The sequence below is a fragment of the Bombina bombina genome, chromosome 1 (genome assembly GCF_027579735.1).
Source record: "Bombina bombina isolate aBomBom1 chromosome 1, aBomBom1.pri, whole genome shotgun sequence".
NCBI lineage: Eukaryota > Metazoa > Chordata > Amphibia > Anura > Bombinatoridae > Bombina > Bombina bombina.
In genome coordinates, this window is record NC_069499.1 from 1,310,630,494 (window position 1) to 1,310,654,905 (window position 24,412).

The following is a 24,412-nucleotide window of genomic DNA, read 5'->3' on the forward strand; positions in this document are numbered from 1 at the left end:
TCCCATCTTATTATTATTATCGGTAATTTGTAGAGCACCAACATATTCCGCAGCGCTATAAACAAAGGGGGAGTACAACAAAACAATTATAGGGTAGAGGGCCCTGCCAAGAGTTGCACTGTTGTAGTCAGCTCTTAAGAAATTGATCTACAAACAGCTGGGCTCTTAGGTTTACATGCTAAGGGGATTCAGAGGATTGCAGTGGAGGAGAGGAACTGGTATTAGGAAAGGTTAGCGTAGGTTGTATGCATCCCTGAACAGTAGAGTCTTTAGGGAGCACTTGAAGCTTTTAAAACTAGAAGAGAGTCTTGTGGAGCGAGGCAGAGAGTTCCACAAAATGGGAGCCAGTCTGGAGAAGTCCTGTAAATGGGAGTGTGATGAGGTGACAAGAGAGGAGGAGAGTAGGAGGTCATGAGCAGAGCGAAGGGGACGGGAGGGAGAGTATCTGGAGACAAGGTCTGAGATGTAGGGGGGAGCAGTGCAGTTGAGGGCTTTGTATATAAGAGTGAGAGTTTTGTGTTTGATCCTAGAGGCAAGAGGAAGCCAGTGAAGGGATTGGCAGAGAGGCGCAGCAGATGAAGAGCGACGTGTAAGGAAGTTGTGTCTGGCAGAGGCATTCATTATGGATTGTAAAGGAGCTAGGCGGCAGGTGGGGAGACCAGAGAGGACAGAGTTTCAGTAATCAAGGCGCGAAAGAATGAGAGAGTGGATTACAATCTTAGTTGTGTCTTGTGTAAGGAAGTGTCTAATTTTAGAGATGTTTTTAAGGTGGAAGCGGCAGGCTTTAGCCAAGGACTGAATGTAAGGAGTGAAGGAAAGATCTGAGTCAAATGTGACCCCGAGACATTGGGCATGTGAGGTAGGGGTAATGATGGATTTGTTGACAGTTATAGAGATATTGGGGGTGGAGATTTTGGAAGAAGGGGGGGAAATGAGGAGCTCAGTTTTGGAGAGATTTAGCTTGAGGTAGTGAGAGGACATTCAGGAAGAGATGTGAGAAAGACAGTTAGTGACACGGGTTAGCAAGGAAGAGGATAGTTCTGGTGCAGAGAAGTAGATTTGGGTGTCATCAGCATACAAATGATATTGGAAACCGTGGGACTTAATTAGGGAACCTAGTGATGATGTATAGATTGAGAAGAGAAGGGGACCGAGGACAAAGCCTTGTAGTACTCCAACAGAAAGTGGTGACGGGGCAGAGGAGGCCCCAGAAAAGGCTACACTGAAGGTACAGTTTGACAGGTAGGAAGAGAATCCCGAAAGGACTGTGTCACAGATGCCGAAGGATTGGAGGGTTTGGAGCAAAAGAGGGTGGTTGACAGTGTCAAAGGCTGCGGACAGATCAAGGAGGATAAGCAGAGAGAAGTGGCCTTTTGATTTAGCTGTAAGTAGGTCGTTGGTGACCTTAACAATAGCTGTCTCTGTGGAGTGATAGGGACGAAATCCAGATTGCAGCGGGTCAAGAAGGTATTTTAACGTAAGGAAATGGGATAGGCGTGCATATACTAGTTTTTCGAGAAGCTTTGAAGCAAGAGGGAGGAGGGAAATAGGGTGGTAGTTGGATGGGGAGGTAGGATCAAGGGAAGGTTTTTTGAGGATAGGTGTGACCAGTGCATGTTTCATCGATGAGGGAAATGTACCAGTGCGGAGGGAGAGGTTGAAAATGTGTGTTAGTATAGGGGTAAGGGTAGCAGAGAAAGAGGGGAGCAGCTGTGAGGGGATAGGGTCAAGGGGACAGGTAGTGAGGTGAGAGCGCAGTATAAGTGCTGAAACTTCTTCCTCAGTAACAGGGGAGAATGAACTAAGTTTCAGGTTATGAGGGTTGTGGTTGAGTGAGAGTATTTGAGGGGGGGAGAGAATGGAATTATGTTGAGAGCTGATTTCATGTCTGATGGAATCAATTTTGTTAATGAAGTGATTGGCAAAGTCTTGAGCTGACAGAGAAATTGTATTAGGAAGTGTGGGAGGACGGAGGAGAGTATTGAAAGCGGAGAACAGACGTTTTGGGTTTGAAGAAAGAGATAAGAGTAGAGAAGTAGTGTTGCTTGTGGAGATTAAGGGCAGAGTAGTAGGAGTTCAAGATGAATTTGTAATGAAGAAAATCAGCTGAACTCCGTGATTTTCTCCAATGCCGTTCAGCAGTACGGGAACATCTGCGTAGGTACCGTCTCAGAAGAGTATGCCAGGGCTGGGGATGAGTGTGTGATTTCCGAGCAGTGGTAAGAGGGGCGAGATTGTCAAGGACGGATATAAGGGTGGAATTATAGTGGCAGATAGATTGTTCAGGGCAGGAAAAGAAGGAAAAGGATGAGAGGAGCGGTTTAAGGGAATTAGCAAGTTGTTGCTGATCTAAAGACCTAATGCTGAAGTTTGGTGTGAGGAGTAGAAGGTGGGAAAGTTGTAGGAAGGGATTATAGGTTGCAGGTAAGGAGATGGTGGTCAGAAAGAGGAAAAGGGGAGTTTGAGAAGTTTGAGAGAGTGCATCGATAGCTAAAGATCAGGTCAAGAGAGTGACCGTCTTTGTGAGTGGGAGAATCAGTCCATTGTGACAGACCGAAAGTGGAAGTGAGTTGCAGAAGTTGTTTAGCAGATGAGGCAGTGGGATTGTTAAGGGGGATGTTGAAGTCGCCAAGAATGAGGGCAGGGGTGTCTGAGGAAAGGAAATAGGGTAGCCAGGCAGCCAAGTGATCTAAAAATTGAGTTGCGGAGCCAGGGGATCAGTATATGACTGCAACACGTACAGAGAGAGGGGAGAATAAGCAAATCATGTGGGTTTTCGAATGAGGGAAAAGTGAGGGAAGAGATAGGGTGTATTTGTTGAAAGGTGCAACGAGAGGAAAGTAAAATACCTACACCACCTCCTTGTCTATTACCAGACCTAGGAGTGTGGCTGAAGTGGAGACCCCATGTGACAGAGCAGCAGTGGATGCAGTGTCTAGGGGAGAGAGCCAGGTTTCTGCTGTTTTCCAGAAGGCTACCTGTAGTAAGTTAGATGGCGATTGAAGCAGTTGAGTGAAAAAGTCTGTGGTTTTTTTTCTGTGTTCTGAGAGAGCAATGTGTCTGTAGTAAGTTAGATGGCAATTGAAGCAGTTGAGTGAAAAAGTCTGTGTTTTTTTTCTGTGTTCTGAGAAAGCAATGTGTCTGTAGTAAGTTAGATGGCAATTGAAGCAGTTGAGTGAACAAGTCTGTAGTTTTTTTCTGTGTTCTGAGAGAGCAATGTGTCTGTAGTAAGTTAAATGGCAATTGAAGCAGTTGAGTGATAAAGTCTGTGTTTTTTTTCTGTGTTCTGAGAGAGCAATGCGTCTGTAGTAAGTTAGATGGCAATTGAAGCAGTTGAGTGAAAAAGTCTGTGTTTTTTTTTCTGTGTTCTGGGAGAGCAATGTGTCTGTAGTACGTTAGATGGCAATTGAAGCAGTTGAGTGAAAAAGTCTGTGTTTTTTTTCTGTGTTTGGGTAATAATTATATTATAATTTATAATTATAATTTACCCAAACCAAGTAAGGTTCATAAAAATAGGGAAGCCCCAGATAACACGCGTAAGATTATAGACTTGATTAATGTGGCCACTGTCGGAAAAACGCCTTCTCTGTTCCTATCTTTGGATGCAGAGAAGGCGTTTGATAGAATCGACTGGGACTATATGTTTGCCGTACTGAAAAAAACAGGTATCACTGGAGCTTTTCATGATGCTCTTACTATTCTATATTCAACCCCCTTGGCCTTTATCAAACTCTCGGGATATCAATCCAAGCCTATCCAAATCAAGTATGGTACGAGACAAGGGTGCCCATTATCGCCACTATTTGCGCTATGTATCGAACCGTTAGCAGTTAAAATCAGAGACGATCCTGACATATCTGGACTCAGAGCAGGGACAAAGGAATACAAGGTTTCGCTATTTGCGGATGACATAATATTATCATTAACTAGACCACTGGACACTTATCAGGCTATAAAATAAATGAGGACAAGTGCGAAGCACTTCTTAAACCTAATTTCTCATTTAAATGGGCTCAGAAAAAGCTTAAATATCTGGGGATATATCTTTCAGCAAATATTTATTCTTTATACCAAGTAAATTATCTCCCTATGTTTGCACATATTATAAATTTAATAATGAAATGGCTAAAACTCAAGCTTTCTTTTTATGGCAGAATTGTTTCAACTAAAATGACCCTGCCAACAAAATTGCTTTACTTATTCCGGTCCTTACTGGTTTCAATACCATTATCGGAGCTTAATACTATTCAAAAAGACTTATTATGTTTTAATTGGCAAGGGAAAAGAGCCAGGATTAACAAGAAAACTATGTGCTCTCATAAAATAGATGGAGGGGTAGGCCTACCACATTTAGCCTCATACTACTATTCTGCATGAATGGCCCGGACTTTACACTGGTTCAACAACCCACATAAGCCTCTATGGGTACAAATTGAATCAGCAATTACCAACAGAGACCAGATCACCAGATTACTATGGACACAAAAAATATATATTCAGCCTCTAATATATAAACATATAGCGTTCTCACACACCAAATTCTTATGGAATAAGTTAATTGCTAAATATCCCTTAATTCATTATAACACTATACTAACGCCTTTGATACTACCACAGACTTCAATAAACTACCTCATACAGCAGAAATGGGCGAATAAAGGGCTCTATAGAATTGCCAATGTCTTGGTAGATGGCAATCTCATATGAGCAATACAATGCTCTTGATCCCAACGATAAAAACATATGGTTTCACTATTTACAATTGAAATCTAGGGTACAGGAAGGTACAGGTCTCTCCAAGACATCGGCAAACACAATATTTGAATCTTTATGTTTATCTAAAGATCTGACACATGGTACAATATCTATATTGTATCCTATTTTAATAACAATTACAGAGAGGTTAAATAACAAATGATCCAGAAATGGGAACATGATTTAGATAAATTTTGGCCTTTAAAGACCTGGAACTCTAACTTAGCCAAAGTCCTTTCATTTTCATAGTTTGATATATATAGGAGCGCCAAAGGGCTAAGGTATATCACAGGGCTAATAAAGATCAAATAGTAATCAGGATAACAAACTTAAAGATATATGTACAATAGATATCTGTTAAGATAGTTTTTAATCAGTAGGGGTTGTCAAACAATCCAACCCATCACATATATGTAATAACAACAATATAAAAATACAATAAAAATTACATTCTAAAAAATATCTATACAATATAAAATCTGAGCGTGTAGCTACAAGTACAAAATTGAACTACTTATCTCAATAGGTGGTGTCAATCCTTAAGGAGCCATAAACGAGTTATAGGTATGGATTTGATAATCTAAAAGGAGAAATTAAAGTATAGGTGGCTTCTAAGTTTCCTACACACTACTAGTAAGAACAAAAATTCTTGTTGGCAGTAAAGGTGATATTGGGGTCACAGACTATTCAGTGACTGGATATACAAAAAGTGAAAAATAAGATCTGATATATGAAAAATATGATCTAATACAACACAGTAAAATCTAAATATTCAAAAAATCAGTGAACAAGGCAAAGAAACTTTTTTGTGAATAAGTGCTACAAATTTGTGCAAAAAATATAAAAGTGATTCTATCCTAAATAGAACAATACGGGTATGTTCTAATATAAAGATAAGTGGGAATAAGACAATCGTACCCTAACTGGAAATCACAAAAGTCTGCGCTTTTGATTAAGATATAAAGTGATTCCTAAATGAAAAAATGAAAAAATGTGTATCGCTCCTTTGCTTTCTCAACGGTAATTTGTTAACATATAGTAATGAAATAGTTAAATGAAATTCCCAGTACTAATGGATTACAATTTCCTAATCAGGCAATAATCCTAAAAGATACAAAAATTCAAATGTACAAATACAAAATTCCAAACCTAAAAATAAAATAAAAATAAAAATAAAAAATAATCAATGATAATATAAAAAGTCCTAAATGAAGTGAAAGTCAGTTAAAATCCAATTGCTGATGTCCCTCGATAGGGTCCAGAGTCGCTGATAATCCTAAGGGTATGTTGATCCAAGTTCTAATCAGTACAAACAATTCCTAAAAGAAAAAAAGAAGAAAAGAAGAAAAGAAGAAGAAAAGTGCACTAAACAAATGGCCTATGGGGTGTGGAATATTGGTAAATAGACTTACCCCAATAGGCAATATCCTGGAAATATGGCAAGCCTCACAAATCGTGTGTCGATTATCCGTCTACGCGCTTCGGCCCTCTGATGGGCCTTTTTCAAGACATCTTTTATTTTTTTCTTAAGCATACCGCACCTGGTGTTCCCAGGCGGTCTCCCATCCAGGTACTGACCAGGCCTGGTCCTGCTTAACTTCCGAGATCAGACGGGATCTGGTGCATTCAAGGCAGTGTGGAGGTAGACGTATTTAACATGACATTCTGCCTTGCCACCCATTTCCGTTCACCTCCTGAACAGACATGGCCTTATCTAGCTATCACCCTTCTAACATTAAATAAACATTAATTATTTACCTAATAAATGACCTGCTATTTCTAAAACTACGGCCTCTCAGCCGCCTCCTGTCATTGCTAACAAAACTAACCGGAACTAACGCCGGGCCTACCAATTCCAACCTCCAAGTACCTTAGCATTTGCCTAACTACCGGTCACACTGTCAGATTTCTCTCGAGCACCGTATGTACAGTTAGAACTCACTTTTCCTTTCATTTTCATATAATGCAGTACTCAAGGAAAATTACCTTAAGGTGGCTTTTACGTGGTACCTTCACCCAACTTGATTCGGAAGACCTGAAGGCCTATCTCAACAGCTATGTTATAGAGGTTGTGGCGAGAGAGGTTCGTATATGAACATATGGTGGCATTGCAACAAAATTAGAGAGTTTTGGGATCAGACATCTGTTCTCTTAAGCTCTATCCTCCAAAAACAGGTCACACTTACACCTGAACAAGCGTTACTACACTTTCCGACACCACATATCCCAAAAAGAAATAAAAAATTAGTCATGACTATATGCACAATTGTTAGGAAAACTAAACCCCCTAGCTTTACATTTATTGAAATGAAGATAATACACCACTATAACATGCCAAGTATGGCAGTGGAAACCTTAAACACTAAAGATAATTTCATTACACAGTGTTAACCATTCATTATGTATAACGGAGCAAGAGTGAGAGGAGGGGGCAAGATTTCTTAGTGTCGACACATTGATGGTTCATGACCATAGCGGAGAGCCGGGGCCTATCAACTCATCTAATTATTACTTGTTGATTTCTTTTCTTTCATCATTATTCTTGATTACACCTTTCATGCTTAAACTTTAATAATAAGAAAACGAGAAGACAATGGACACTAGTTTAAAGAAAACTTTATTGAAGCGTTTATAATGAATGTAAGGCAGCAACAGCACAATTAGCAATTTGATGACAATATTGATATGTTGATTGCATATGCCTCTGTATGTTATTATTGTAAAAATCTTAATAAAAACAATTTCAAAATAAAGTACAGTTAGAAAAGCAAACCCTGGTTTTCCTATAGAAAGGTAAGGGAGGAAGGTGAAGAACAGGGCAAAGGAAAAAGGTATTTCAGTATGCTGAGAACATTATCTGTCCATAGGTAGAGGGAGTGGGAGAAAGCAAGGAGATGTAGACTGATTACCATTTGAATTTGACAAAGTTGATGGTAAGTGAATGTAGATCTATATATCAGTTGTTTTATTCATAGCCTACTTATCTATGAATATATATTTATATAAAAGTTGTATACATATATACGTAAACACTTGTGCAACAATAAATTCAAGTGGAGGATGCTGCTTTGATAGCCCCAAATGTGGGTGGATAGGTTACCTTGGTAGGAAACTTGTCCACTTGCATTATGATAAATGAGGCCCCTTCTGTTAGCAAATTACTGAAACAGAGTACAATGTGAGTGTTTGTCTGACTGGCAGTGCATCTGGGTAGGAGGAAACATGAACAAAGTCAAAGACATAAAAAGTGTTAAGTCCTATTAAAGGATAGAGATGCAGAGTAATAGTTAGTCTAGTTGTGTGAGATATAGAAAGAAGGAAAGAGGGAGATTAAGGAAACTTAATTACATGTCAAACATAAAAAATCCCACATTTATTCACAAGTATATTGTGCACCTAAAAAAAGGAATGGACCGTACTATAAATAATTTAACAAGTAACTCAAAATATTTATGGCACTATCAATGGCAGGACCATGAGACCTCTCACTAAAAAGAGGTTACATCTATTCCTAAAAGAGGGTCTTATGGCCGTCTGTGTGTGCTTATGATGGGAGATAGAGGTACTTATAGGTTTACTCTTTATCATATTGAAAATCTGCCTGGTGCCTTATGTGGCAAATGAGAACTATTTGGATATCAGGGCTGTTAAAATACATTTGCTTCTTTCTCTTGGTATCCTTTGTTGAAGAGCATACTTAGGTACGCTCAGGAGCAGCAATACACTACTGGGAGCTAGTTGGTGATTGGTACCTGCACATTCATGATCCTTGCACTGACTACCCAGATGTGTTCAGCAAGCTCCCAGTAATTTATACAGAGAGCGAGGAGCTGAGAGGCAAAGTAGAGTGCTGTTACAGAGTGGATTTAAGACATGGAGAGCAGCAGTGTATCTCCATATAGCTGACCTCTAGACTTGCACTCTCAGATGTATGTATCTTCTCACCCTTTTGTGTCTATTACCCCATGTCTTCTCTCCACACTCTGTGTCCCCTCTCTCTCTCTCTAACCCTCCTCTTCTGTGTTCTCTCCATTCCTCTCTGTCCACTCTGTTCCTCCCTCACTCTCTCCCTTCCTCTCTCTCCCTCCCTCTCTCTAACCCTCTCTCTCTCCTTCCCCTCCCTCCTTCTCTCTATATCTCTCTCTCTTTCCCTCTGTCTTCTCCATCTCTCTCTCTTTCCCACTCTCTCCCTCCCTCCCTCTCTCTCTCTCTCTCCCCGCTCCCTCCATACCCCATCTGCCTCTCTCTCCCTCCCTCTCCATTCCTACATATCTCTCTCTTCCTACTCTCTCCCTACCCCTTTATCTTTCCCCTCCCCTCTCTCTCCCCCTCTCTCTCTTTCTCCTTCCATCTCCCACTCTCTCACTTACTTTCTCTCTCTCTCTCCATCTCTTTTCTCTTTCAGACGTAACTATTACTCATAGGGATTTTTGTTTATATTTTCATTGTTAACTATAAATCTAACATTTAATTTTGATTACAGTGGGGACATTACCGGTAGAGTTTCTGCCTAAGCCCTGAGTTTGCTTTATAGACCTGGCTTTGTCATTTATCATCATATCTTGCCTAGAGTAAAACATTTGCAAGGATGGATTAGCACGCGTATTACACGTAAAAAGTAAAAAGTTAACATGCGAGCAACAGACTCAAGTGCGCTAACTCCAGAACTTTGGATATTGCGACCTTGCTAACTCCTCCCCATAGAAGTGGGGTGCAGAAAAAAAGCCTTATACGTTATCACTAGATCAACTGCGCTAAAGTTCAAGGTGCATTAGGAATACTTTACATTTCTATGTCCTTCACATAGAAGAAAATTTTATTTTTATTTTTTAAATATATATATATCCAAATAGAGCACTCACCATTAGAAAAAATGTGTTTATTCAAAAAATGCTGTAAACGTTTTTGGGGAGTGACCCCGTTATCAGACAGAAAAATATCAAACAAGTGTACTCACCAGATAGTGCTCTATATGTGTTGTGTGGATCGGCCGCCGGTACCCGCAGGAAAACGCCGTTCCGGAACCGGAAGTGGAGGTGACGTCATCCCGCCGGGTTCTGGTGACTTACCTGGTGTGCAATTGGACAATGCTGTGTATAAACAATAGGTTGTCATGGTATCAGATGATACTAGGTAACGGGGCATTGGTGTATATTAGATAAACCTGTAAGAAATGCCCAATTTCTTACAGGTTTGTGACATAGTGAAAGTTACTATTGTGACAACCAGGCATTAAGCAGCCTGAAGTTAAAAACAATTTTACGGAGATAGCCAGAGGAGATAGTAATAGAAAAAGAAAAAGAGACAAAATAAGGAAAGTGGATACAAGCGCAGTAAAGGAAAGAAAGAAAGAAGGGGGAAAAGAAAGAGGGAAAAAAAAGGGAGAATAAAGGGGGACAAAAAGGTAGAAAGAGGGGTAAAAAAATGGAACGGAAAGGCAGGAGGGGAAATATTTGAAAGCATGTATACTGTTAACAAGGCCTTAGGGTGTGCTATTGGTGAATGAATTTGCACCTACAATATATTATAAAGGCCAATGGGTGGTATCCCTAATGGGTATTATACTGGCTACATGGCATCCATACTTAGGGTTTATTCCATGTATTAACCAGATTTAGAGCCTGTGGTTAAATATACAATAATTGCTTGATTAAATATAGAGAGTATATATAGGGATGTGTGAAAAGGGGAGGAGAAACAGAAAAAGAAGGGGGACCAGAAAGAAAGAAGGGGGGGGCAGAAAAGGAAAACAGAATGTATAAATTACTGGTATATGGCTTGTGTCTAAATTCTTATAGAGTTAGACATATATGTTAAATTAGATTAAACATATGTAGGGATGAGGATCTGGTAAGATGTAATTAGCTGGGGGCTTATTAGGGCCATTTGATATGCCATCCATTTGGTTATAGGAAGCAGTGCCAGTCCAAGTGAGTATTTAACCCATTGGGGACGAGAGTGCCCAGTTCATAGCTCCATCTTGCCTCTCGTTGTAAGAGTAGTCTGCCCCTTTCTCCTCCTCTTGTTAGTGGGGGTACGCGATCTATAAGAGTATATCTCAGGTCTTTAACTGTGTGGCCCTTTTGAAGAAAATGTCTGGCCACTGGTTGATCTGTCTGGCCTCTGTCTATGGCAGTCCTAATTGCCGATCTGTGATTGGCCATTCTTGTGCAGAGGTCGTCTGTCATTTTGCCCACGTAGAATAGGCCACAATTACAATGGAGCAGGTAAACCACGTATGTTGTGGTACAAGTAAGCCTATATTTGTGATAGTATTTCTTACCACGTTGTGGGTGTGTGAAGTAAGTGCCTGTTGTTAGGCCGTTGCAAGCGGTACATCCTAGGCATCGATAGCACCCTGGTTTTCCTTGTAGCCAAGTGGTTTTTTGGTAGCAGTGGGTTGGATCTGTATGTACCAAGCTATCCCTGAGGGATCTTGCTCTTTTATAGCCTTCTCTTGGGACGGGCATGTTTACTAGTGGCAGGTTGTTATCGGTAGCAATTATCTGCCAGTTTTTTTGTATAGCTCTGGATATCCCCTGTTTGTCCTGGGTATAGGCTGTGACAAATGTCATGCATGTCTCTATATTTTCTTGTTCTACTTTTTCTTGTTTTTGCAGCTGTTCTTTAATTTTCTGTATTGTTTTTACTGGATATCCCCTCTGTTTGAATTTATCTTGCATCTCATTCAGTTGTATGGTGGTATTGAGCTATTCTGTATTGTTCCTTATTACTCTTTTAAGTTGTGAGATGGATAGTGCTTTTTTGAGAGCCGGGGGGTGACAACTTGTATAGTGGAGTATTGAGTTTTGGTCCGTAGTTTTTCTGTAGAGCGTGGACTGTAGTGTTCCTTCTTTTTTATATAATCAAAGATCAAGAAAGTCCACTGTATCTTTGCTATAATTGATCTTGAATTTCCACACAACACATATAGAGCACTATCTGGTGAGTACACTTGTTTGATATTTTTCTGTCTGATGACGGGGTTACTCCCCAAAAACGTTTACAGCAATTTTTGAATAAACACATTTTTTTCTAATGGCGAGTGCTCTCTTTGAATCTATTACTTATATATTACGTGGGATGCACCCCAGCTTTGTTGCAGTATAGTGAGTGCTGGACCTCTTGTACTACTATATATATCTCTGATGAAGCGCATGTGCCCATGCGCGAAACGCGTAAGATTGGAGTTCACCTTGTATCCAGAAAGCCTACCCTGCAATAAAACTTTTTCCTGACACCAGGACTCAGCTTTCCTTCTTCCTCATTTTGTATATATATATATATATATATATATATATATATATATATATATATTATTTTTGTTAAATATATATCTATACCTATAAATCTATATGAATATATACAGTATAAATATATATATATATATATATATATATATATATACAGCATATATATATATAATTATCTATTTAACCATTTCAGCGACTCTGAGCCATCACAGAGTTTCCCACTCAGGTGCTAACGACAGCTCAGAGCAGTCGCTAGTACTATTCCACCTTGAGGGAGATCTGGGGACTCTGACCCGCTCCTACCCCGGCTATCGGGCCTGTATAGTGACAGGCATCGCCGGGGCTTCACTTTTTGCATGGTGACATTACGCTCAATGACGTGATTACGTCACAGCGCAACTTTATTAAGACCTGGGACATCTCCCTATGGTCTGGATGACAATAATTAAGACACTCTGCTACAAGTAACCGGTGCACTCCGGTATTGTTCAAAAGCTGCTTACTAAGCGGTTATATTTTAAACATATTAAGGTGGTATTATATATTTGTTCAGACTTGAGAAGTCTGATAGATCGATTACAAATGCATAGGTCCTAAGTGGGAGGTATTTTGGGAATGTTTTTTTTTAGAATAATTGTGAAGTGGTAATATAATCACTCATTTTCATACAAACAAGGTGTACGTTTTAATGTTGTTTTAAAAAAATGTCTTAATTATTGTCATCCAGACCATAGGGAGACGTCCCAGGTCTTATTAAGCTGTAAATAACACACATTGTTAATAAGAGCATTAATAAATATTATCATTGAATATTAGTATCTTAAGCTTTGTCTAGCGCCCTCTTGATATACCTTTTTTAACTGATGTTTAAACTAACTGCTGGTAATTGTTAAATCAATTACAAAAGAAAAGTTTTATAACCCTTTAAGAAGGATTGGCATGTTATTAACAGTGATGACACTTTACCTTTTGACCCATATGCACCACCAAGGATGGGGTTTAAACAAGGTAAAAACCTCAGGGATCTTTTGATGCATACTGAGCCCTAACATTGTTACAAAACAGAAACTTGGTTAAAACCAAAAAATCTTGGATCACTTAGGTGCCCTAGCTGATTATTTGACCAGCACTACAAAATGTTTAATATATATGCTCAGCTGCATTTGTTTACATCGGTAAAACGACAGACGATTTAAAGAAATGCTTGGCCAATCATAGGAGTGCCATTCGGACTGCCATAGACAAGGGTAACAGTGATCAGCCTTTGCAGTGGGAATAGGGACCAGCACCTTTTTTCAACTAGATGCATGATGGATCTACAGGCTTGATACGATACAACCTATGGACTTTAACACAAATGTGAACTGGCACTGCTTCTTGTAAATAGAGTTTGATTTATTGATCTTGATAATCTGATCCGTATATAACTTTTTAGTTTATTTTCCCATGATGTAACTAAAATGAGACTTTGACATTTAAAGATATATATATATATATGGATGTACCATTCACATAGTGAAAAATTTACATATGCTCCCTGATGCTAGCTTTTTCTATGTGTTTAATTATATATGTTTAACTAGACTTTTGGATTGCATTTTTATGTTTTATTTTTTTTAAATACGTCAATCAGTTTGTCTACATGTAGGTAATTCTGAGGATACATTTGGAGCGATATCTTAGACAATAGCTGGTATATAGATTTGTTATATCTATTGCTAGGTCCAATTTAGGACTATAGTTACGCCTATAGGAGTTGAAAGTGATTACACTAGGCATTTGTATCTTTCTACACATTCACACACTGATTTGGATACCGTTATGTCAAATATTTTTTGATACATTTATGATACACATTGATACATCCCCGTGTTGTTGTTACACAAAGTTTGAGGGCGGGGCTTATGATATAATTTTCTCAGTGCAGGAATAACAACTGAGGTTTGTGATAATATTAAATAGAACATTTGGTTTTAGTACTAGCAGGGATCGATTATACTAAGTGATGTTCTGTAAATGGTCCCACAATGATTACACTATATATTTATTATTGCACTATATAATATTAACACAGGATTAGTAAATATGAGCATTCACAATGTATTTGTTTTTTCTATGGTTGCTATGGCAACAGTTTGGCGGTTTTTTTGCACAATGGGTGGGGTTTCAATGGGTATAAAATGTTTGATTCACTCTGTACAATTGTTGGTCTGATGAAGGGGTAAACACCCCAAAACGTCACTTGCTTATATGAAATAAAAAACTTTTTATTTCACCTGTATCAAGTCCAGTGAGTGCTTGTGTTATAACTTGGATATTTGAACTTTCTTTAGCACCCTAGCAGAATTTACTGTTCGTGGTAGTGCACTTATTTCAGTGGATTATTTATATATATCCTATATTTTGGTGCCTTGAGTATAGTATTTTTACCACAAATAAGTTATCATATTGAAAATATCACGTATGTGAATCATTCACTAAAATAAAATAATTACTAGAAGTGCCATTAGTAGGCCGTTTGATACTGTATATAATAGAAGCAGAATTAATCAAGCATTAACATATATAACTTTGTTTATATGGTGTAAATCTTAAGATTAAGTTCTATTTCAGTATCCAACAATAGGCATTTGACACTTAGTACATACAATAGTACGTGAGTACCCATGGGATGTGCAAGCAATTATTGCACATCTTATGAGCACATATGTGGGCTTTATGCCACTCAAATGAGATTGGCTATTAGATAACTAACTTAAGCAGGATCAATACCAAAAACTACAAAATACAAACGTTTAGTGCTCTATAGCTCTGAACTTAACCTATACTCGCACCAATCTAATTACTAATGTACCATTACATGGGTCTCCCCAAAGCTGTAGTTATTTGACATGCTGTGTACTGCTCAACAACACCATTGTTGTTGTTTTTTCCTCTCTGTAGTTTTTAATTAATTAATTAATTAATCTATTATTTTTTTCTCCCTTGGAGGAGACATTATTAAGTTTCTAACTACTCTTAAGGAGATATTACTAAGAGTGGATATGAATGCAGCACATAACATATCTAATAGCTTGCTTTCAAGTTAACCATACATTTCCCTATACTTCCCCCATTCAAATGTACACACCTGTTACATGATTAGGGCTACATCACAACCAATAATAAGTTAGGTTAGCCTATTTAAAGCTGCATGTTAGTAGTGGGCATTATGCAGTCTATGAATAAGGCTCTATAGGAGCTGAAATGCGTAAGACATAGCCCACTATCTGTGCACCTAACAGCCCTTATCCATCTGGCCATGTTACCTCCTATGCCTGCAAGTTACTATTTTACAAGCTAACTCTTCATAGTTACCTGCAGAGCCGCTGTGTGCAAGCTTTTACATGCTATTTTCTTCAATAAAGGAACCTGTTTTGAGAAATCTGTCCGGACACCTGTGTGTGTTTTTCTGCATTTTTCCAGGCGGTGGAGACCGCTTACACGGACGAACACTTGACCAGTTCAAAGGGAGCAGTGAGGTATCGCAATTAGGAGGATTCAGTGACCACTTCATTTCAACTATTCCTGGCATCTATCTGTATAGTGACTATCCGCATTTGCCGTAGAGTAGTTGCGACTACGGGCGGATTGGTGACGTCATCAGACACGGACGGAGGAGATGGAGCGCGGCATGGAGACCGCCACAGTTCAGCCCACGGTCTAGAAGCAAACTAACGAAAAAGGTCAGCCGCATGAGCAGCACTTTGGAGGGTAAGAGGAGGATACCTCCGTCAACTTTTGTTGTTATTCAAAAGCACCTACCATAAAGTTTGGACTGCCATATTAAAGCGATTACAGTCTTTTTGCTTTTCGCTATTTGCTATTTGCTCTTTTTCTTGCTTGCTTGCTTGCTTGTTTGTATGCCCATTGGTATCCATTGACTGTAAGAGGGCGATTACCTTTCCTCTCCACAAGCACCATTTAATTGCCAGGATATAACAAAGTGACACTTTGAATTGAATTTTGTTCTCATTCCCTGTATTGTGAAGCTCTTTTGATTGAGTGTGATACCCTTCATGCAATTTGTTTTCATTATCATTAATCACTTCATTCATACTCTCAGCTTGACTTCACATAAGGGATTCCTACCTTCAACTAAATACCTCTATCTGCTCACCCCTAAGACTGTGCAATTCTTGTTCATTGGTCTGACTAGTTGGCTATTAATATTTCATATAGCCTTGCACAGAATAACATTACTATTATAGCACCATACACAGCGATAGAAACATGGCACACCGCTTTTATTCCATGTTAACAGTGGCTACCCTGGAGGGGAATAGACCAAGCTTGGAGGAAACATTTGAAAATAAATCAAATTTGCTAGACATTGCAGATGTCTTTATGGCTATGGAGAATGCTCTCGTCAGGGAGTATAAATTATGGTGGGACAAACGGACTCTAGAAAAATACACATCTCTAGGCATGATTCCTAGAGGCCTACGAATTAAAAAACTGCCTGCGTTTATCACTACAGATGAAAAGTTCATCACAGAATGGAATAGCATACTGACAGAATGCTCTTTGAGGCTTATGGCCCTTATCATCCAACACAAAGAAATCAAGCTAAAAGAGGCAAGAGATAATATCGACAATATACAGAAAGATCTCAATACGTTCATGGAACATACTGATTATCCTAAGCTTGACAGCATCCTACAAGTGACTGTAGATAAGACCAAGAAAGAACTGGATATTATTAAATACAAAAAATATTCCAGAGATCTAGATGACTATAAAGTAAATAGGATCTACAATTGGAACCCTAAGAGGAACTCAAGAAAAAGGAAATCAGTTAATTACAACAAGTCTAAACAACTCAAGGAAGGAAAGAAGATGGATAAAAAGGTGTCATTTTATGATACTGACCCTGAGTCCAACGAAGATGATGACCTTCAGGACTTTGTGGCCTTTATGTCCAGTGGACAATCCTCTGACGAAGAAGAAACATCAGCTGATAACATCACTACACAGCCACCCTCTCATCCCCCACCACCTACTCAAACTGGCCCTGTAGCATCTAATACCCAGATTACTGACAAATTAGAACCTAATAAAGCCATTCTGAAAACAATTGATGCCCCTAAGCCACCCAGGGGCAACAAGTATAAAAAGGCTCAGTCAGTACAGGCAGCAGATGGAACCATGAGCCAACAGGTTTTTCAGCTGGCCCAGGGACCAGGAGAAGGAGGAGGAGGAAGAGGATCCACCAGACGGGGTCTACATCGAGACCAGTACCAACTGAGGAGGGGCAGACAGCCCAACAAATACAGGGATCCAACATCATAAATCTATCCAGTGTCCCCTTAACTAACCTAGAATTAAAGGTCTTGAGTCTAGGCCTTAATTTTGTTCCTACTCCTAAGTTTAATGTCTTTGACACCTTGATTGACATTAATAAATTTATACGTGGTCTCACTCTCAAAAAGTTTTACCAACTACACCCTACTATATAGAAAGAGTTTCATATACCAGACACAAGTGCTAGGCATGATTATCTTAACCCACCAGAAGCTAGGGACTTTCTAAATCTCCATCTGTTGGAAGTGGAAAATACAACAGATGAAGTAGCAATAGATAGCCACACTGGCTATAAGCCAAAATCTATCTTTTATCCCACGCAGTGCAGGGGCCAAGCACTAGAGAGCTTCCAAAAACGGATGGAGGAGGATCTCTTGAAATTGTAGAGGGAAACTCTGAAGTCTCAGAATAGGGAACATGAGAATCTCACCACACAACAAAGAAAGGCACTCAAACAACTACAAGACAGGGACAACATCATCATCAAGCAGTCTGATAAGGGGGGATCCATAGTTGTTCTGGACAAATCCTATTATATTAAGGAAGCAGAAAGGCAATTACTTGACAAAGAGGTTTATACAAGATTGCCTGGGGATCCAACACAACGCTTTGGGTCCCTCCTACTAGATCTGCTTGATGATGGAAAACACCAGGGGATCATTGACGATGAAACATTTGATTATTTAAATGTTCAGCATCCGATAGTACCGATATTCCATCACCTCCCCAAAGTACATAAATCTTTGGAGGAGGTGAAAGGACGCCCGATAGTTTCGGGAATAGGATCCCTTTTTGAGAATCTATCAAATTGGCTGGAATCCTTATTACAACCCCTTGTGTATGGATTGCCATCATACTTGAGGGATACTAAACATCTCTTGAGACTGATGAAAGAACACTCTTGGAATGACAAAATGGGATGGCTAACGATTGATGTGGTTGGCCTCTATTCGGCCATTCCACATGATAAAGGGATAGTAGCCACAAGATACATGCTGGATAATTTCAGCAACTACAACACTGACCTTAAGGTATATATAGTGAGAGTGTTAGATTTTCTGTTAACTCATAACTATTTTGAGTTTTCAGGAAGCTTTTTTCTCCAACAGAGAGGGACAGCTATGGGTGCGAAATTCGCACCAGCCTATGCTAACATTTTTATGGGCTGGTGGGAATTGACGCACCTATACTCTGATCAGAACCCCTTCCTGTCATCAATCACTAGCTATAAACGCTATATTGATGACCTTCTAATTGTATGGTCTGGCACACAAGGAGATTTAGCAAACTTCTGTGAGTATATCAATGACAACACGGTGGGTTTAAGCTTTACCCACAGCTTTGATAAAGTCCAGGTACCATACTTGGATGTCATTCTGATAGGTAGGCCCTTGGAGAACAAAGTAAGCACCTCACTATATACTAAACCAATCACATCCAACACTTTCCTCCATGCTAGGAGCTGTCACCCTAGACATACAAGCTATGGGATTGCAAAAGGCCAATTTTTAAGATTAAGGCGCAATTGCTCAGAGCATGACAGCTTCTTACGAGAGAGTCACTCCCTTACCCAAAAATTTCTTGAGAGAGGGTACAATAAAAAGACTATAAATAGGGCCTTCAATGATGTTTTGTATCAAGATAGGTCTACTTTACTTAAAGAGAAACAAAAACAACAGCCTTCTAGGAACAAACCTACTTTTGTAACCACGCACAGCTCCCAATATTACCAGGTCTGCAAAATTTTGCGGAGGAATCTTCCGATTCTGTTAGCTGATGACATCTTAAAAGATGAGATTAGGGGGGGTTGCTTTTGTGTCCCAAAGCGGAACATAACAATTGGGAACCGAGTTTCCCCCTCCTTACTCAAAAAGCAAAAACCGACAAGCAGCTGGTTATCTCAAAAAGGGCATTACAAATGTGGGAACAGCACCTGCAAAGCTTGTGGCTATGTGAGTGTCAACAGGACATTCCAATCTACAGTCACACAAAAGGTATACACACATTCCTACTGTACAAACTGCCGAACGACATATATTATCTATATGATTACATGCTTGGCATGTGATAAGCAGTACGTAGGTTGTACCTCCCGAGAGGCGAGAGAGAGGATACGAGCCCATCTCAATGACATTGAGCAGGGTATCCTAACTACAGGAGCAGCCAAGTACTTCATAGAGGTGCATCATAGAGATGTCAGGAATTTTACATGGTTAATTATAGATCATATTCCAAAGAAGCCACGGGGAGGTGATAGATCAAGGGACCTCCTTAGAAAGAAGGCCTTTTGGATCTTCACACTGGGAACCAGACAACCCCTAGGTCTCAATATAGAAACAGATCTTATTAACCATTGGCAATCCTAGAGCGATTTCCCACCAATCCCAGCCTGGGATACATTAGCATTTATCAATACCTGAAAAAGATATTGTTACTGCTATATCCTATCATACATACATCCCTTTAACAAATTGGATTTATGGGTATCATTACCAAGCAACTCCTGAATAGTTCCAGTGATCCATTATGATCCAATGGACATTCAGATTGAGGTCCACTGGTATTACTATACCACAGGGAGATATCAAGGACTAGGGACACCCAACATCCTATATTTTGGTGCCTTGAGTATAGAATTGTTATCACAAATAAGTTATCATATTGAAAATATCACGTATGTGAATCATTCACTAAAATAAAATAATTACTAGAAGTGCCATTAGTAGGCCGTTTGATACTGTATATAATAGAAGCAGAATTAATCAAGCATTAACGTATATAACTTTGTTTATATGGTGTAAATCTTAAGATTAAGTTCTATTTCAGTATCCAACAATAGGCATTTGACACTTAGTACATACAATAGTACGTGAGTACCCATGGGATGTGCAAGCAATTATTGCACATCTTATGAGCACATATGTGGGCTTTATGCCACTCAAATGAGATTGGCTATTAGATAACTAACTTAAGCAGGATCAATACCAAAAACTACAAAATACAAACGTTTAGTGCTCTATAGCTCTGAACTTAACCTATACTCACACCAATCTAATTACTAATGTACCATTACATGGGTCTTCCCAAAGCTGTAGTTATTTGACATGCTGTGTACTGCTCAACAACACCATTGTTGTTGTTTTTTCCTCTCTGTAGTTTTTAATTAATTAATTAATTAATTAATTAATCTATTATTTTTTTCTCCCTTGGAGGAGACATTATTAAGTTTCTAACTACTCTTAAGGAGATATTACTAAGAGTGGATATGAATGCAGCACATAACACATCTAATAGCTTGCTTTCAAGTTAACCATACATTTCCCTATACTTCCCCCATTCAAATGTACACACCTGTTACATGATTAGGGCTACATCACAACCAATAATAAGTTAGGTTAGCCTATTTAAAGCTGCATGTTAGTAGTGGGCATTATGCAGTCTATGAATAAGGCTCTATAGGAGCTGAAACGCGTAAGACATAGCCCACTATCTGTGCACCTAACAGCCCTTATCCATCTGGCCATGTTACCTCCTATGCCTGCAAGTTACTATTTTACAAGCTAACTCTTCATAGTTACCTGCAGAGCCGCTGTGTGCAAGCTTTTACATGCTATTTTCTTCAATAAAGGAACCTGTTTTGAGAAATCTGTCCGGACACCTGTGTGTGTTTTTATATATATATATATATATATATATATATATATATATATATATGTGTGTGTGTTTACAAAGTTAAAGGGGCATGAAAGTGAACTTCGATGAAAGATAGATAAGAGCATGTCATTTTCTATTGACATCTTTTGTTGAAAATCATATATATATACATGCTCATCGATGGTATTGCACTAGCTGGGGATTGGTGGCTATACATATTTGTCTCTTGTTATTGGCTCACCAGATGTGTTCAGCCAGCTCTAAGCAGTGAATTGCTTTTTGCAGAAATATCATTAACTTAATCCTATTGCAGGTTTTAATCCCTAGTTATATGAAAGAAGTAATAATAAAATGCTCTGGCCTATTAGAGCTTTTTCTTTTTTGTAAGTTTTTTGTCCCTTTAATATGTTAAATAATAATAATAAATAACTAGATAAAAAAAAAAAAATCTATCATCATTTTACAAATACACCTTCCTCTCCTGAGGCTAAAATTTGTGGGCGCTCTACAAATAACCGATAATAATAATAACTAGGTAAATGTATGGTGCTCAAAACAAGCTGGCACAACTAATGGGTAAAGTAATTATCAATTCATTTTCAATAAATGACAAGTTCACTATTGTGTAACTGTTTTATTGCAGCGTACATGACAAATGAATTACCTGTGCCACAAACATGATTGTAAATGATTATATAGCATAGTATTAAACAGTGCAAAATAGATCATGTTAACTACAAATTGCTAAAATAGAAATAGTATATTTATTTATCCTGTTGTGGAGAAAGAATTAGTCATTTTCAAGCAATACGCTCTCTCTCCCCTTCTCTTTTACGCTCTCTCCCCCCTCTCTTTTGCATTCTCTCTCTTTTGCGCTCTCTCTCCCCTCTTTTGCACACTCTCTCTCCCCCTCTCTTTTGTGCTCTCTCTCTCCCCCTCTTTTTTGCACTCTCTCTCTCCCCCTCTCTTTTGTGTTCTCTCCCCCTCTCTTTTGCGCTCTCTCTCCCTCTCTTTTGCGCTCTCTCTCGCTCCACCTCTCTTTTGCTCTCTCTCCCCCATATCTTTTATTCTCTCTCTCTCCCCCCTCTATTTTGCTCTCTCTCTCCCCCCTCTCTTCCCCTCTCTTTTGTGCTCTCTCCCCCCTCTCTTTTGTGCTCTCCCCCACTCTCTTTTCTGCTCTCTCTTGCTCCACCTCTCTTTTGCACTCTCTCTCCCCCCTCTCTTTTGCTCTCTCTCTCCCCCTCTTTTTTGCTTTCTCTCCCCCCTCTCTTTTGCTCTCTCTCCCCCTCTCTTTTGCTTTCTCTCCCCCTCTCTTTTGCGCTCTCTTTCCCCTCTCTCTTTTATGCTCTCTCACCCCCTCTCTTTTATGCTCTCTCCCCCCTCTCTTTTGCGCTCTCTCTCTCCCCTCTTTTGCGCGCTCTCTCTCCCCCTCTCTTTTGCGCTCTCTCTCTCCCCCTCTCTTTTTCCCTCTCTCTCCCCCTCTCTTTTGTGCTCTCTCTCTCCCCCTCTCTTTTGCGCTCTCTCCCCCCTCTCTTTTGCGCTCTCTCTCCCCCCTCTCTTTTGCTCTGTCTCTCTCTCCTTTTTCTGCTCTCTCCATTCCTCTCTTTTGCTCTCTCTCTCCCCACACTCTTTTGCTCTCTCCCCCTCTCTTTTGCTCTGTCTCTCTCCCCTCTCTTTTGCTCTCTCTCTCCATCCCTCTCTTTTTCTCTCTCTCCCCCTCTCTATTGCTCTTTCTCCCCCCTCTATTTTGCTCTCGCTCCCCTCTCTCTTTTTCTCTCTCCCCCTCTCTTTTGCACTCTCTCTCTCTCTCCCTCTCTTTTGCCCTCTCTCTCCCCCTCACTTGTGCGCTCTCTCTCCCCTCCTCTCTTTTGCGCTCTCTCTCACCCCCTCTCTTTTGCTCTCTCCCCCTCTCTTTTGCGCTCTCTCTCCCCCTCTCTTTGCTCTGTCTCTCTCCTTTTTCTGCTCTCTCCATCCCTCTCTTTTGCTCTCTCTCTCCCCCCACTCTTTTGCTCTCTCTCTCCCCCTCTCTTTTGCTCTGTCTCTCTCCCCTCTCTTTTGCTCTCTCTCTCCATCCCTCTCTTTTTCTCTCTCTCCCCCTCTCTATTGCTCTTTTTCCCCCCTCTATTTTGCTCTCCCTCCCCCCTCTCTTTTTCTCTCTCTTCCCTCTCTTTGCTCTTCCCCCTCTCTTTTGCTCTTTCCCATCTCTTTTGCTCTTTCCCCTCTCTTTAGCTCTTTCCTATCTCTTTTTGTCTCTCCCCCTCTCTATTTCTCTCCCCTCTCTCTCGCGCCCGGCCACACCCACGACCATGCCCGTGCTCCAGCCGGTCATGCCCACTTTTGCTGCAAACAACAATGTCAGGTAAGGACAAGTGTGTTTGTCCTGTGCTGTCTCTACTGCGCATGACAGCTTCGGACAAACACACTTGGCCTTTTATATTATAGGATTAGAAACAACTCCAGTTCATAAGAAAGCCCTCAATGAATCCACTTATCAGAACTTTTTCACATGCATTTGAGGTGAAATAGCATCCCATGTACATAGGGACAAAAAATACACATTGAAATTCAAATCCAACTTTTTCCAAGCAGCTATTTAGAGATATCTGGAATTTTTCTATTTCATTACACTTGAAAGTTTTCAAGTGATATATTTTGTCATTTAAACTTTTTGTACACTTTCAGTTCACATGTTAAAAATCTTTTTTTTTTTTTTAACCAAAAATAAAAAAATATTTCTCAGTTCCATCCAGGCAGATATTTATTGACTGTTAAAGGGACACTGTACCCAAAAATTTTCTTTCGTGATTCAGATTGAGCATGAAATTTTAGGCAACTTTCTAATTTACTCCTATTATCAAATTGTCTTCATTCTCTTGGTATCTTTATTTGAAATCCAAGAATTTAAGTTTAGATGCCGGCCCATTTTTGGTGAACAACCTGGGTTGTCCTTGCTGATTGGTGGATAAATTCATCCACCAATAAAAAAGTGCTGTCCAGAGTACTGAAACCAAAAAAAAGCTCATATGCCTTCTTTTTCAAATAATGAGAGCAAGAGAAAGAAGAAAAATTGATAATAGGAGTAAATTAGAAAGTTGCTTAAAATTGCATGCTCTTTCTGAATTACAAAAGAAAAAATGTGGGTTCAGTGTCCCTTTAATAAAACACCTTCACCCAGATGTGTATACACTTCCATGATAGTATTTAGTTGGCCTCCAAATGACCTTTCTATTATATCTTTACCCAGCAAGTGCTTCTCCTCACTAGAAGAAGAAGGTTATACACATTTGGGGAAAGGGAGTTAACATAACATATTATTATCATTATTAGTATTTTTATGTCTAATACACCAACCAATTCTGCAGTGTTACAGTAAACACATCAACAAAAATTAAGTCTAGGATAGGCAG

The 24,412-nt window shown here is 39.5% G+C and overlaps 1 pseudogene; it reads right to left on the bottom strand.

Annotated features, from left to right (window-relative positions):
• Positions 1-6,284: 6,284 nt before the first annotated feature.
• Positions 6,285-6,403, bottom strand: LOC128646156 (uncharacterized; annotated as a pseudogene).
• Between the last annotated feature and the right edge of the window lie 18,009 nt (positions 6,404-24,412).